Source organism: Tiliqua scincoides, chromosome 9 (genome assembly GCF_035046505.1).
Source record: "Tiliqua scincoides isolate rTilSci1 chromosome 9, rTilSci1.hap2, whole genome shotgun sequence".
NCBI lineage: Eukaryota > Metazoa > Chordata > Lepidosauria > Squamata > Scincidae > Tiliqua > Tiliqua scincoides.
In genome coordinates this window covers 39,991,838-40,002,489 of record NC_089829.1, presented here as the reverse complement: position 1 = coordinate 40,002,489, position 10,652 = coordinate 39,991,838, and the positions used below count along the sequence as shown (strand labels likewise).

At 45.3% G+C, this 10,652-nt stretch overlaps 1 long non-coding RNA gene across 1 annotated transcript; it reads right to left on the bottom strand.

The window, feature by feature from the left end:
• Positions 1 to 2,707: 2,707 nt before the first annotated feature.
• LOC136660477 (uncharacterized) lies at positions 2,708 to 10,417 on the bottom strand. The gene is made up of 3 exons (XR_010794901.1): positions 10,292 to 10,417; positions 9,389 to 9,469; positions 2,708 to 2,803 (listed from the first exon to the last, which is right to left on the bottom strand). It is a non-coding gene; the product is annotated as an uncharacterized lncRNA (long non-coding RNA).
• Between the last annotated feature and the right edge of the window lie 235 nt (positions 10,418 to 10,652).

Genomic DNA, 10,652 nt, shown 5'->3' with positions numbered 1-10,652 from the left:
TGGGAAAATCCATTTTGTGCACCAGTGAATGCTCTAGTACAGTGTGTGTTGTTCTTTTGTCTGCAGTCAGCTGAGCTATAAGCTGTTGGTCATTGATGTTTTTTAACTCAAGTGCCATTCCCACCCAATACAGTATTATGACATTCCACCATGGGGCGTCCATTGTGCCTACTGCGAGAGTCCTGTTGAGTCCCTGTCAAAAGCCTTATTAGCATACCTGGTGTTATGAGGCATGAACCTAGTCTCATGTGGTTCCAAAGGCAAATTTTCAAGCTACCATAGTTTGCACCATTTTGTGTATGCGTGTGTTTCATTGGCTAGCACAATTAAATTGCATTGAAAGGAAGGCTTCAGATGAATGAAATCCTAGAATTTTCCTTTTCTCTCTCTCTTTCTCTCTGCAACTCTGCCCCAGGATCATCATTCTATGGGAAAGGAAGCCAATATTCACATTCACATTTCTTATCCTGCTCTCCATATTAGACATAGTGTAAGCTGGACACTATATCTAAGCTTGGATGCGCACTTAAGATTATAAGGAAGGCCTTCTGGATCAGATGCAAGGCACAAACAGTCCAGTATTCTCTTTTTCCAGAGTGGCCAATCAGAAGTCTTGGAAACCCACAGATAGGAGATGAAGACTTACCCTACCTTACCTTACCTTACCTTATCCTGTGGCTCCCCTGCAACTATAGTATTCAGAGATGTGCTGAATGATCTTCACAGTCATTCTCCTCCTTTCACAAGGAGGAAAGAATGTGTGAATCAGGCCTCCTTGCAAACAAGTCTACACAAACATAGTGTCCAGTGCTTACAATGCCTTATGGAGGATGGGCAAGTGGAAGATGGGCAAGGCAGAGAATGTGCAACTACTCTCTCTACCATGCTGTGACAATCGTTGGCTAAGTGAGTGCATGAGCAAGCATTGTGAACACAAAGAGGCTCAGGTGCAGAACGCCTGTAACAGATATGTACACCAAGAATCCAGTCCTATATACATTGACCAGGAAGTTCGCCCCATTGAATAGTGAGAATTCCTTCTGAGTAAACATGCATAGAACTGTGCTTCAAGGTTGCAATCCTGTACACACATTCCTGAGAGCGCAGCCCATGAAATACACTGAAACTTACATCTAGGCAGACGTGCATAAGATTGTATTGTAAGATTTCCTACTTGGGTCTGTGTGCACTGCCATTCCAGCTTGTGCCAAGGGCTGCTGGAGAAGAGTGAGAATTTTTCTTTGGGGACCATAAACCAAGGCTGCTGACAGGACAGGTTTCCACCCATCCCATTCCCCTATTGATACTCCATTTTCGAAACAAACGATTCCCTGTTAACTTCACAAGGAAATAAAATACCTCATTTGTAAATGCAAGATACTATATTGTCTGGTGTAAAAGGAAACAGGCCAGAAGACAATGAGAAGTATTGATCAGTGTAGCTATATGCACAGTGGCTGCTACAGAACCACTAATTAATGGAAAATTGATTCTGTTGTGGTGCCAAATTGTACGTTTACTGTCGGTCCATCAAAGTTTTATTGCCTTATGTAGAAAAAATCTCCGGGATAGCCTTTTTGTGTCCTAAAAGCTCTTTTACCACAAAGAAACACAGAATTTACTGATAGTTCAGGAGCAAAGTGCACTCTTAATATTATTTCAAGGTTGGTCACTTTTAACAATTCTGTTCAACATGTTGGGATAAATATTAGTTTGCTCAAGGCATTAATTAGTTTGTACATCCAGGCACCCAAATGGTACTGGTTTTGTTTTTTCTAAGGCCTAAGTAACTCTTCTCTTAGTACAAAGCTCTTTTCTCCACACTGCTCTAGACGGTAACTCTACAGGAAGGGCCCTTGGACTCCGGTGTCCTTATCTTTCGTGTGGCAGCACATGGCATCCATGCTTATGTAGTTCTTTTTCCCAGATTAGTTTGACAAATGCCTTTCCTGAGTGACTTGCTGAACCATTAATGTTATTTTCAAGGACATAAAAGAAAGATCAGTCACTAACATTTTCCCGACTGTGACAAGAATGGATCATTTTGGACTGACACGGTATGCCATCTTAGGTATCAGTCATTTGATTGTTTATTTCAAGTTTCCCTGTATTGTATTCCATGTGTAACTATCTTCTTTTCTGTAGTCATAGAACTAGAATTCAGATGGAGAATCTTTATCTAGAGTCTGCTAGTGTTTAGCCTGACTCAAAATCAACAAAAGTACAGATATAAACAAATTAGTTTAGGGTGAAAAAATGCCGAAAAAAGAAAAGAAAAAGCAGAGTATGTTTCTGAAGGGTAGAAACAGATCATTCCATTCGTATGCATAGTTTAGCATAATGGCATCATCTCCCATTCATCATGTCAAAGTATAAGTGCCATATGAGGCTGTGGTTTGCACTCAGCAAGCAGTCAAAATAAATCCAGTAGGAATCTCATAGCCATGAGCTGAGGTCTTTAAAGAAACAGCTATTCCTCTTTAATTATGGAAGAAGCTAAACTTGTAAGGCAGAAACCCCCCATCAAAATTTAACTTTGCTTTGTTTTGTAGTTAATGTGATAATGTTCAGATATAGTCTACTACAGTCTAGCAGAGTGAAGTGTGCCTATTGTCATCGCTGAGTTTGAGCATGCCTTACCAAACTGGGTTGTGCCTTGTAAGTTTTCATTGAAATCTTGGAGAATGTGAAGAAAGTTCACCTGAAATTTCACGAGTCTCCTTCAAAACGCTGTTTGCCTCCTTTGATGTTCTTGAGATGTTTCTCCTGGGGAAGGACTTCCATATTGGTTTCCAGTTCCAGCCTAGGCAAGATCCAGTGCCAAATTAGAGAAGGGTAGAAACCCCTCTCAAAAAAGCATTGCTTGGTTTATTAAGGTCCAAATCCTAACCAACTTTCCAGCTCTGACATAGCTGTGCAATGGGCATGTAATGCATCCTGCAGTTGCAGAGCAGTCACAGAGGCCTCCTCAAAGTAAGGGAATGCACGTTCCCTTCACTTGAAGCTGCATTACCCTTACCTTGGTGTTAGAAAGTTGGTTAGGATTGTATCCTAACAGCCCGATCCTATGCATGTCTACTCAGAAGTAAGTCCCATTAGAGTCAATGGGGCTAACTCCCAGGAAAGTGTGGATAGAATTGGGCTGTAAGACTCCAGTGGCTGCCCTTGAAATTTGCCCAACGTTTTTTTCAGATTAAGAGCCTCATATTTCACTTTCAGTAGAATTCAGTGGCAACACTAATCAACAACTACTCTGAGCAGTAACAGGAAAGCAAAGAAAGCAATTGAGTGTTGGGCGGGTTAGGACAGACAAAAGAAAATATTTCTTTACTCAGCGTGTGGTCGGTCTGTGGAACTCCTTGCCACAGGATGTGGTGCTGGCGTCTAGCCTAGACGCCTTTAAAAGGGGATTGGACAAGTTTCTGGAGGAAAAATCCATTATGGGGTACAAGCCATGATGTGTATGCACAACCTCCTGATTTTAGAAATGGGTTATGTCAGAATGCCAGATGCAAGGGAGGGCACCAGGATGAGGTCTCTTGTTATCTGGTGTGCTCCCTGGGGCATTTGGTGGGCCGCTGTGAGATACAGGAAGCTGGACTAGATGGGCCTATGGCCTGATCCAGTGGGGCTGTTCTTATGTTCTTAAGAATCCCTCCAAGAAACAAACTAAATTGTTTAGAACATAAGAACCCTGGTGAATCAGGACAAAGACCCATCTAGTCCAGCACCCTATTGGCTACAGAGGTCAGCCAGATTTCTCCAGATAGTATACAATTAAGCTTTAGTCCTTTCCCATTGTTCCTTCCCAATAAACCCTGTCCCAACAGTTCTTTTCCCATTGTCATTTCCCAGCAAACTGATATCAAGTAACCTATTGCTTCTAGACATGGGAATGGCATGCAGCCATAATAAGCACTAGCCATTGATAAACCTATCCTCTATGAATTTGTCTAAATTACACCCTTTTAAGTTTCACCCAGCAACCAACAATTATAAGCCACCAGATGTTACTGATGTATTTGGATCAATAAAATTTTCCAGAGGCATTTTCCACATCTTGTAGCTTAATTCCAGTGGTTTACCCAGAAAGTGGCAGGGCTTATAGAGGTGGAATCCCTCTCCGTGCTTTTATGTAAGGGATACCATGGAACATGCTGAAACTCACTGATTTCAACAGATTGAAGCATGCTTAACTCTGATTTGAGTCAGGGTGTGTGTAATGTCTTTTGCACAATCAACTTGAAGGGAAATTTTCCAACTTGGGTAGACTTGTGATGTGTTGGCAGCATTCACATGATGAGTTTGATGTGCCAAAACTAAACGGGAGAAGCAGCAGAACAGGCGTATGGCTCATTGATTAGAAATGACCAAGTTAATCACTCCTTTAATACTGACAGCTACTTTATTTCAAGATGCAGGCATAGGCATGACACTAAAAATACCCTCCTTAAAATAGTGAGTTGTAACCAAAATGAGATGTAAACTATAAGGGGTTGTAAATACACAACACCTCAGTAAATTCAATCTTAAATGAAGTAAACCCAGGCTAGAGGAACACGGACAATCGTGTGTTAAAGAATGTCAGAAAAGCAGGAAAGTGAGGTGGTGGACTTAGGATGGACAGCAGGCTATGGAAGCAGTGGGCAGGCATGGAGGGTGCAAGGGACATACTTCTTCATGTATCTTCTCCCAACCCATCACCTAAGGCAGCTATGTGTCCCTGCCACAAAGGGCCAGTCATGGTCCAGCCAGATGTTTCTAGGAAATCTGCAGGCTCAGTCTGCAGACAACAACCTTCCTGTGTTTGCTCCACCACCTTATTAAGGGGAATGCCGCCCCTAGATGTGAAAGTTTCATTTAGCTATCCTCATTTACAGCCATTTATAGACGTGACCATGAATATCCTGTCCCCAAAAGCAAAATCTCAAGTAGATGCCTCAATTAGATGCCAAAGCAGAATTTATTTATGCAATTAACAGCCTGATTCTCTCCCCCTCCCCCAAGTATTGTCTATGTAGCGATGTTATCATGAGACTGGTCACTGCCATATTGTACAACCCAATCACATTTTGGTGCGCTTTCAGGGTCATGTATGTTGTTTGTTTCCTCTAATGAAACGGAAGACTCAGGGCTGTTTCATCCAGGCCAACTCAGGTGATTGGTAGGGACAGCTGCCTCCCACCTCTGCTTCTCCTTCCATTCCCTGGATTGGAAAAGGGAGGGAACAGAAGGGGAAGTGTGGAGGAGAGGCAAATAGTGACTAGAACATTGAACACTCTAGCCTACAACTCTTCTCCACGCTTCATTTTCTCGTTTTTTTCCCTCCAATTCCTGGGTGGAATGGCAGACATGATGGTTTGTTTGCTGCTGGGAAAGGTGGGACCTTGGGCACAGAGCTTTCGGAAAGCCTGTTGATTCCCACCTTTCCTCATGTTATTTCCTACCCAGGTGCAGTATGCATGCCTAAAAGAACATACCAGCTAGAGTGTAACATTTGTTCTTTTGTGTAGTTTTCCACAGAGTGTTTCCAACAGTAGAGAATGAAGAGACATAAGAAGCACTCACTCACCCAGATGCAATTTGAGGAGCCCAAACAGCATCAGATTGGCAAGGTGGGGGGGGGGGTTAGCCATGTCTTCAGAGGGTTAGAATGTCACTTGGTAGACACAGTGTTCTCTGGGATCTACCCATGTTGATGAGAGGGTCTAAGCATTCTGTTAACTGCTATGTTTGTTCTCACCATTTTGCCTCATTGGGCCTGTTGCATCAGCTCTTGGCCACTTTCCAAAATAAATCCCACAATCATGCAAATTTATATAAATAAGCTAACCCCAGATAAGTTCTGATGTGTTGCAGCTCATGGTGTCATCAGACAGCAAAGCTGTGTGTACAATTCATTTTTTTTTTTCTTGGAAGGGGTGTATCAGTTCAGGAGGCAGGTCCTCTCCTGGATTGAGACCTGGCTGAAGACCAGGAAACAGAGAGTGGGTGTCAATGGGCAATTTTCACAATGGAGAGAGCTGAAAAGTGGTGTGCCCCAAGGATCTGTCCTGGGACCGGTGCTTTACAACCTCTTCATAAATGACCTGGAGACAGGGGTGAGCAGTGAGGTGGCAAAGTTTGCAGACGACACCAAACTTTTCCGAGTGGTGAAGACCAGACATGATTGTGAGGAGCTCCAGAAGGATCTCTCCAAACTGGCAGAACGGGCAGCAAAATGGCAGATGCATTTCAATGTAAGTAAGTGTAAAGTCATGCACATTGGGGTAAAAATCAAAACTTATAGGCTAATGGGTTCTGAGCTGTCTGTGACAGATCAGGAGAGAGATCTTTGGGTGGTGGTGGACAGGTCAATGAAAGTGTCAACCCAATGTGCAGTGGCAGTAAAGAAGGCCAATTCTATGCTTGGGATCATTAGAAAAGGTATTGAGAACAAAAAGGTTAATATTATAATGCCGTTGTACAAATTGATAGTAAGGCTACACCTGGAGTATTGTGTCCAGTTCTGGTTGCCACATCTCAAAAAGGACATAGTGGAAATGGAAAAGGTGCAAAAGAGAGAGACTAAGATGATTACTGGGCTGGGGCACCTTCCTTATGAGGAAAGGCTACGGCGTTTGGGCCTCTTCAGCCTAGAAAAGAGATGCCTGAGGGGGGACATGACTGAGACATACAAAATTATGCATTGGAAGGATAAAGTGGATAGAGAGATGCTCTTTACACTCACACATAATACCAGAACCAGGTGACATCCACTAAAATTGAGTATTGGGAGGGTTAGGACAGACAAAAGAAAATATTTCTTTACTCAGCGTGTGGGTCGGTCTGTGGAACTCCTTGCTGCAGGATGTGGTGACGGCATCTGGCCTGGATGCCTTTAAAAGGGGATTGGACAAGTTTCTGGAGGAAAAATCCATTGTGGGTTACAAGCTATGATGTGTATGTGCAACCTCCTGATTTTAGAAATGGGCTATGTCAGAATGACATTGCAAGGGAGGGCACCAGGATGCAGGTCTCTTGTGCTCCCTGGGGCATTTGGTGGGCTGCTGTGAGATACAGGAAGCTGGACTAGATGGGCCTATGCCCTGATCTAGTGGGGCTGTTCTTATGTGGATGTCACCCATCCTTGGAAACACATTACTTTGGTGCTAATCCAAAGTCTAACTCACTTTGCACTGCAAGATACCTTGCCATCAAAACAAATCAGAACTGTGCAATAGGTTCGCTAATGAAATGTCGATGTGCCTAGGCTGAAGCTGAACTCAATTGACTGTCTATTGACTTGCATCACATGAGAGCCAGAATCTCATCCTGATACTTCAGGTGGTGTGCCAAATGGTGCTACCATTCCTCAACTGCTAATTTGCTAGCCTCTCTTCCATTCCCTGGACTGGAAAAAAGAGGGAAGGAAGAAGAAGCATAGAGAGTGGTGGGCTAGAGTGCCTTGCTCTCTTTCCTCCAAACTTCCTTTTCCAAGGAGGAGGAAGAGGAGCAACAGTGGAAGCATGGGGGGGGGGGACAGACAGAGCTTGGCACCACCTTCCAACTTGCTGCCTGAGGCAGGCACTTCATTCATGAATGGGCCAAAGTGGGGTGGGGGTGTAGCCTGCAAGGCTGTCTCCTACACCTGGTTTGATATTCTCAGAAAAGCAAATTCTCTTCCATCAATATGACATCTTGTCTCTTGTAGAAAAGATGCTCCATGCTGCTCCCACTGTGATCCTCTTCTGTTGTAGAGGTGGGTGGGCGATCAGTCAGTTCAGATTGTGCACTGCTTGAATGAATCCAGATGTACTCTAAAGTAGTGCACTAATCATCCCCACCCCCCCAGAAACACTTAACACCAAGCAAACATTATGAAAAAAAGTTGGGACCATCTTCCTGAGCTGGGGCCACTTCAGAACCCATGTGGAGTGTTGGTCTGATTGTCCCCCTCATCACAGTTCCTCACACATGGAAAGCTAGGAAAGGTTCTAGCTTAGCTCTCTCATCTGTAGCTTTGCTTTCCATGCACAAGGGAGTGTTTGAAGTGGGTGAGCATTTGGCGCTGTGACTTCTTACTTGTGGCCAGGGCTGCACACCACAAAATCTCCAATTGAAAGAGTATTCCCTACTGACTCTGGTGGGACCACTCTTAAATATATACCCAAGTCATTTTGCTAAGTGGGGTACAAGAAACACTTTTAATAGTGTTTATAAAATTGGGTCACTTTCAATTTCTGCCTAATTATTTGGGTGTGTTTTTTTTTTAACTCCCACCAAAAGCAAATTATTTCTCCATTTATATTTTGGAACTGTGAAGGCCTCTCTTGAATGTCAGCCTGAATGAAGTGAACAGAAACATTTGTATTAATTGTTATTTGTTGCTTTAGAGCTTTTGTTATATTGTGCCTACCAAGCAAATGTTGTTTACATAAAAAATATAAATAAAATATGAAGCATAGCATTAACTTTGGCTGGTGGTGCTTAATCTAGTACCATGTGTCCTGATCAAAGGAGTCCTCACAAAGGGCCAATTGCTCAGTGCTAGAGCACATGTTTTGCATTTAACATGTAAGGTTAAGCATCAGTAACGAGGACCATAAGAACATAAGAAGAGTCCTGCTGGATCAGGCCAAAAGCCCATCTAGTCCAGCTTCCTGCATCTCACAGTGGCCCACCAAATGCTCCAGGGAGCACAGAAAACAACAGACACAATTTGCGTCCTGGTGCCCTCCCCTGCATCTGACAACATGAAATCAAATCCAGAACAATTTCAACCCCGGAGGGACCATCATGAGGCAAAGATAGTCTTGAAATCAAATCCAGAACGATTTCAGCTCCAGAGTGAACAGCATGAGGCAAAAATCATCATGCCAGGATTGACCAATGCCAGGATTGCTGGGTCTTGGAGCACCATCAGATTGGGAGTCACTGCGCACACAAAGCGATTCTGCAGTTGCCCCTCCCCTAAGCTCACCCCAGTCTGACTCATCCCTCAGCCAGAGGCTGAGAGCTTCAGGGAACATCTGAGTGAAAGAAGCCAGGTGGAACTCAGATCTAGATAAAGGCTGACACCATTCCTTTCCTGAGACTCTGACGCCTCTAGTAAGGCATTGACAGAGCTTCTTTCCTACAGTGGCACCTGTCCCCTTCATTCTGTCTGTGTTGTGACCTTAGACTTGGAATGTGATAAGGAGGACTAACCCAGCAAGAAATGCCTGCAGCACTAGCTGCAGAGAATCCTGATCCAGACCCCAGTTCTGAATCTGAGCCTGAGCCATAGCCCCCCCTCCACTTGAGTTCGGACTCCCAGAATATAACCCTCTGAGCCATTTCCATGATTGGCTGGGATGAGATGGTCCCCTCCTTACGCAGACCCTCATCCTCCATGGTGTCTGCTCACCTCCAATGATGTGCAGTGAGATCCAGGTTTGGGAAGTCCTACAGTTATTCTGTCTTCCACATTTCTCTGCTTCATTGTACCCTTTACAAATTCAGGAAGCAAGAAGAGAAGGAAGAATGAGGGAGGTTAGCACATTTTCTGAATTCATGAGGCGGAGAGTTCCATAGGCAGCTTGCCACAGCAGACAAAGTTCTTAATACGGCACAGTCAATACAAGCAGAGCAATAATTCTGGTGGTGTGAGACAATACAGTCGCTATGATTCCAGCTGGGTGAAAGTATCCCTTGGTTGTCTATGTTAAGAGAAGCTCCACTTTGGTGTTCCTCATTGGGAAAGTGCTCTTAGTCACCGCCTTTTTATCAGATTGAGCTGGGATTCCCCCCCCTTTATACATGATACACATGTATAGAAAGAATTATCACAAAATCTTACCCAGAAGTATTGCCACCAGCCAATTGTTCCCTGCTCCTGTGAAAGATTGGGCCCTGGACTGATTTCTTCAAACAGATTCACAACCCAATCCTATCCACACTTTCCTGGGATAATAAGGTGTGGTGAGGCCAGGGTGAGGCAGAGCCTCTCCAGGGAGTCCTTCAAATAGCACTACACTCAAAGCACGTGGGTTGAGTGTGCTTGAGTGCCTCAGATGGTGGGGGTAGCAGCAGCAGCGCTTTCAGAAGGCCTCCAGGGGGGAGGCTCTGCCTCACTTGGCCTCACCTGCATGGCAGAGGCTCCAGTGGGGAGGCTCCACCTCACCTGGCCTCACCTGCATGGCAGGGGCTCTGGTGGGGAGGCTCCACCTCACCTGGCCTCACCTGCATGGCATGGGTTTTGGTGGGGAGGCCCTGCCTCACTTGGTCTCACCTGCATGGCAGGGGCTCTGGTGGGGATGCTCTGCCTCACCTGGCCTCTCCTGCATGGCAGGGGCTCTAGTGGGGAGGCTCCACCTCACCTGCCTCCCCACCCCCCACACGTCCCTGTTGGGGAGCCCAGTAGACCTAAGAGACTTCCAGCTGTCAACACCCTCCCACCTAGGCAGCCCCTGACTAAACGCCTCTCGGATGCCCCGCCCAAAGCCACGTCCCCTCCGAGAGGGAGGGGCGGGGCTCCCCAGAGAGGGGCGGTGGCGAGGCGCATGCGCGCTCCTCGCTGCAGGCGTGTCCCATCAGGGCTGAGCCTCTCGCCCCTCCCCACCTTCGGCAGGGGGACGGGGCGGGAGTGGTTAGCACTCCTGCCTCCCTCACTCTTGCCAGGGGAGAGCACT